At 39.0% G+C, this 6,092-nt stretch overlaps 1 non-coding gene across 1 annotated transcript; it reads left to right on the top strand.

Annotated features, from left to right (window-relative positions):
- The first annotated feature begins 4,076 nt into the window (after positions 1 to 4,076).
- TRNAG-GCC (transfer RNA glycine (anticodon GCC)) lies at positions 4,077 to 4,148 on the top strand. Its single transcript has one exon. It is a non-coding gene; the product is annotated as a tRNA-Gly (tRNA).
- Positions 4,149 to 6,092: the final 1,944 nt, after the last annotated feature.

Here is a 6,092-nt window from a genome sequence, read left to right as displayed (position 1 = left end):
CAGCCTTCCTGCTAGGAGGGTACTATTTTGTGAGAAAAGCAGTCACTATCTCTGCCCATGAAGTAATCAAATTTCGGGGCAGCTTCTCAAACCATGTTCTTGCCTCTCCAGCTAATGAATATTTGAATAACCTCAGTCGAATAGCATCTTGTGGAACGTTGTTCTGGATGTGATTAGCACACACATCCACAAAATTCTGCAAATGACGTTGAGGGTCATTCTCAGTAGAGTTACGAAAGTATCCCTCAAGCTTCAACAATTGGTATAGAGAGGAGTCAATTTTTTGGATAGCAGCTCCAACTCGAGGCTGAACAATAGACTTATGCATAGTCCTCCTCTGGAACAAGATCAGCGAAAACATTATCATCATCTGATTGATTCGTCTGATTATTCAACCCATTCCCCTGGTTACCAGCACGATGATTTTGCTGATTCTGATTCATGTTCACCTGGTTTACACAGAGTAGAAAACAAGGTGTGATGGAATAAGCAAAAGATTTCAATCAAAGCAAACACAATTTAGTAATTTCAAAACCTTATTCCCCGACAACGACGCCAAAATTTGATACGCTCAAATTACATCTATTAATGGTATAACGCGGACATTGTCAAATATAGTAACCCAACAAGGTTGGGGTCGAATCCCACATGCAATATGGTGTGAAAAGGTTACTAAAGTTGTAGAATGCTAAATTTAGGTCTAATGTCTTAATCCGATGATTTTGGTAAAAGTTGGGTTTTTTTTATGATTAATCGCTAACTACTTGCTTTGGTGGTAATTTATGGTAAAAGAAACTATGGTTGTGTCCCCTTTAGATGAAGTGTATGATCATGGTTATTGCTCTCGATATACTTCTAATGGATTGCTATATGAATGCACTTAACCTCTATGTGAATCTCTACCATTTTCCAATAAATAAAGATTATTTCTTTCTATAATTTCCCCAAATATAAGAAAGTGATATGAAGAACGGTTCATTATGCCAAGTAGATTCATCTTATGCCTAAGTGAATCTATTAAACAAAGTGTAAAGCTTTGAATTCTTGTTATTTATTCTTACCAACCCTAATTATTTTCCCAAATATATCAAGGTTTATGGCTTTAATCAATGTTTGCAACCATTGATTATGAATGAAGAATGAATAATAAATAAACCCTAACAATCCATTATGCATATATCAATCACAAACCCAATCACAAAATCCCCATTGTTGGGTTCACCACCTTAGTTAAGGAATTTAGCTACTCATGGCAAAGAACAAGAAATAAGAAATAGAAGAATTCATAATTTCTTACTTTGGAAGAAAAGACTAATTGATAATACTTGAATTGATGTTTGAACCTTCAAAAACTAGAGAGTATTTAATGTTCTAAGCCAAAAGTCAAAATATAATAATTGATAACAATTAAAACCCTTCAATGGACTATTTATAGGTTTCAAAACGTAAAATTACAGAATTTGCATTTAAGTCCCAGGGGGTACTTATACAGTCCTAACAACTTTTCATGGACCGTATAAGACTTATACGGCCTTCATCCATGTGTCTGCAGAAAACAATACGAACTGGCATTTCGACGGTTCATATAACTTTATACGGCTCGTACAATCCTGCTCGTGAAACTTCTTCCAACCTTCATCACATCCACTTATACGGCCCGTACAATATTGTACGGTCCGTATAAGTGTTCGTGGTTTTGCATCTCTCCACTGCGACATTCTGTTGCTTTGCCAACTTTTGTACGACCACGGATACGGTCCGTACAACTTTCCACGGACCGTGAAAATCAAGCTTCAGTGCAACTTTTCTGTAACTTCTAATTCTTGAACCCGAACTTTCTGATTTACCTCAAACATGACAAAAACACATCAAAACAACACATACTTGCCTAAAAACAAGTAAAAATTCTCGTAAAAGAGTATCAACTGTGCCACAATTTCCTGGCACACCAGTGAGATCAACAACAATGAACAAAATCAAGGGAATCATGAAATAAACCCAAAAATCCCATCACATCATTTAAAATCATAAACTTTGAAACTTCTAGAAATAGGATCATCATCATTATCATCTTGAAAACATAATCATCTTTAGTGTCATAAGAAACTTTAAGAATTATGAATCTTTAGCTTTTAGAAATAAGGACATTATGGAAGACACGTATAGATTTACAAGAAAGAAGTCATCATTGTCATCATGGGCATCATAGAAAACATCTTTTCTTTAACATCATAAAAACCTTGAGAATCAGGAACTTCTAGCTTTTCGGGAACAAGGATGTTATGGAAGACATGGGTGGAATCATAACGTAGGAGTCATGCCTTGAGAAAGAAGGGACTAGCCTTACATACCTTTTGGTCTCCTTGGCGATTCAACGTTTATCCTTTCACGCTCGTAAATCTACATATAGACCATTCGTACTATAGCTAGGCTCAAAGTCATACGCCCATCTCAAATCCTTAATTTAATTCCATTTAGAATCTACCGAAATTCGGACAGCATCTCTCCTGTTTAAATGCCCAACCCAAAATCACAATTCAACAACCAACAACAACAACAACAATACTAACATTGACAACATTATTATCAACACCATTTATGTTTCATAAAACATCCCACACGATGTTTTCCAAATTTCTCAACTAAACAACTTGTAGTACGACTATTTAATAGTTTTTCCTTCGAAACTAACCAAGATTAGCATTAATAAGAACAAATTCAGACCTTACTTCCGCTAGTACCACAATATCTTCCCTTTCCACCTTGAATTTGAGCCAAGACTCATCGCTATATGATTTTTTAATCATAACTATACGCTGTCTGGACCAAAATCCGAGGATTATACTCGATTTTGCATTAACATTTGACGTGTGGAAGTTGGTGGAGTATTCCAGAAGTTTGGAGTGTCTTAGAGGATGTTTTAATGAGGAATAAGGGGGTAAACCCTTTTTTATAACGTTTTAGGCTCGAGTTGCACCGACCTAAAAAGTACTCAGCGCGTTTGCGCTGGGTAGTGGCGTTCGCGCTAGGTTGTCTGCAATCTTTCTGCGCGTTCGCGCCACCTCCTGGTACGTTCGCACAGAGCAATTTCCTAGCCTTCCAGCTCGACTTGTAACATCCATATCCCCTTACTCCAATACCGTACTGATGAGCAGTTTGTTGCGTTGGAAACTAGACTTCATGAGCTTCACTTTAGGCTTTTGCTTTGCCTCAAAACTCATCATATTCTAAAAGATATTCTTCCTCCAAACTGTACAGACAAACATAGTTGTCACGACCTGACTAGGGGCCATGACGGGTACCCAGAGCTAACTACCGAGCACCGCTCATATTACTAGTCATCATACTTAACCTGAACACATACGTATATAAATACCCCAAGGCTATACATAGATAAACATAAGTCTATACGGTTACCAAAAATGATATACAAAAATGTACACTGACATCGTCATGGGACACCAACAACCCACGCGTATGTATCTATGAGCCTCTACTAGAGTACTAGACATAACGACGGGACAGGACCCCGCCGTGCCCAAAATATATACACAAAAGAATATGATCATAAGTGGTACCTCCGGAATAATGGAGTGCTCCTGTGAATCTGTTGATAAGCTCCTATTCTTATGACAAGAAGTTATGTCTCATTCATGTGATGAGAAAGCTGAGAATGCAAATTAGGAAATTTCACATCTACGGCAAATTTTGTGCCCCAAATCATTTAGAATTATAAAACTAAGCCAGCGGGGAAGGTATGACCCCTCCCTCATTTAACAAAGGGGATTCGTAGGGCGGGCTCACTCACATACTGGATAGGTGACTCGGAATTCTAGTGCTAGTTTTGTTCCCTCGGGGAAGAGAAAGCACACTTACGAAGTAGACGTCATTTATTGAGTTGAAGTGAAGTCTTTCCGTTCCCGATTCAACTACAGCTGTTCTCGCTAAAGCCCGATCTGATCCCGTTCCGACCGCCTGACGAGTCATCTGCTTAAAAGGACCTTCCCCGCAGTACACCCTTCCTTGAATTATTCGATCATGCAATGCTCAGTAGTGTTTCGCCACTACCCTAGCTGGCGGAACTAGCTTAATGGTAGAGCATAGCCTTGCCAAGGCTGAGGTTGAGGGTTCAAGTCCCTCCTTCCGCTCCTGGCTTCATCGTTTAGTGGTAACAAGTGGAGTGCATAGGCCACTGTAGAGATAAGGGCAAGCAGCAAGCATCCCCTTGTATAAGGTTCCAAACCTATCTGACTAATAAGAGAAAAGGGACGTTCAGCCACTTGACTCTAAGGAGAGGGGAAAGCCAAAACTGACTCCTAAGAAGTTGCTGGCTTTTCATCAGCCATTGCGCGCTAGCGCACTAGCCTTTTCCCAACCTAGTAAAGGGGCTGCTTGTTGTAGCTTGCAGTGTACTAGTGAATAGGAAAAACGAATTGAGATTAATGATGGATGGAGGTTGAGGGTAGAACATGTTCGGTGCCTCGCGCTGCGCTACCCAGCGCCTAACCTTGTCTCCCCTACTCCTCTTTTGGTTGTGCCATTACCAATCGCGGGTAACCCCCAGTCCGGCCGCCTCCCTGTCTACCTGTGGGCATGAACACAGCATCGAAGAAGAAAGGACGTCAGTACAAACATTTTACTGAGTATGTAAGGCATGAATAATAATAACATAATAGTGAACAAATGAAATATGAGCTAGAGATATAACCTGCTTAACCTTTAAAGGAAAACACATGCATGCGTATCATATATATATACCATCGTCATTGACCCGCGTCCGGGTAACCATCATATGCCACCCACTAGTGGTGTCATGTCCGGCCCCCTAGGCACGGTGTAATCACAAGCAGCCCGCATTAGCGGTGACATGTCCGGACATCCAGGCATGGTGGAATCGTATGCAGCCCGCCTTCGCTGTGACATGTCCAACCTTATAGGCGCGGTGTAACCTCATCATCGTATACATCTCATAAAACATACATTCGAACTCAAAGATAATCTATAACTATATCGGGGTGACGTAAGGTTGAGAACCCCTGATTCCCATTATGGAGTAATCATGTTCAGCATACTATACCTTAAAGGAACTAGCATCATAAGGTGGGTTTAGCAATAATGAATAACATCAAAGAAAACGTATAAGGTTCATTAGCTTCATAGAGTTACCATATCATACGCTTTAGGATCTCTAGACTTACACTCATCACCATCATTATCGTATTCATGATATATCTCTTATCTTTACCTCATAAGAAGCTCTTTATCAACGTAGACTCATAGTTCATGGAATATAAGAAAGTCATGGAAAGATAGGGGAATACATGTCATAGGGATCATGCCTTAGAAAAGAAGGGACTAGCCTTACATACATTCACGTTTTCACGAACTTTATCACTTGAACGCTTCCCTCCAATATTCACGTTTCTACATTCAAAAGAGTTCGCACTAAAATTAGATAATTGAAGACATATTTAAGCTTAAGCTAAAACTAACGAAAATTAGGTAACATCTCCTTTATTTCGATGACTTCCTCCACATAATAAACAACTCCCAATATCAATAACAACACCCACAATCTTTTAATCAACAACTTTATCAAGCTGGACGTTATTAAATCCTATACATTCCCTATCAATCCTTCATAACCCTAGCTATGGCACCATCCCGTGTCCATCCTCATACTATGCCTCTACAACATCTTTAATACTATTCATAGCAAGATTATACTCATTACATAGCAAGAACTATGATTCAAGTCAAGTCATGATTTAAGAATATCTTTATTTTCATATTTGCACCTCATGTTCCCCTTCTCTCCATAATCCAAGTCTTTCAACCCCTCAATAGTCTAAATAACATGGAAGAATCATAAAACTTTCCTTAATCACTTGGGAATAATACTTAAGTCACTCTACTCCATTAGAATGAAATCCTCCACTTGTATGTCCAAGGAATTCTTACTCTTCACAAACCCTAATAGGCTTCCTAGTATGTTAATCTCTTAAATCTTGGCTTTTGATCTTGATTTCTTTGAATAGATTTGTTGTAGAAACAGAGAGAGGGTTTTAGAGGGTTATACAGAGATATAGAGT

Source organism: Lycium barbarum, chromosome 1 (assembly GCF_019175385.1).
Source record: "Lycium barbarum isolate Lr01 chromosome 1, ASM1917538v2, whole genome shotgun sequence".
In the NCBI taxonomy this organism is placed as follows: Eukaryota; Viridiplantae; Streptophyta; class Magnoliopsida; order Solanales; family Solanaceae; genus Lycium; species Lycium barbarum.
The sequence above is the reverse complement of the archived record's forward strand: the minus strand, read 5'-3'. Positions and strand labels throughout refer to the sequence as shown.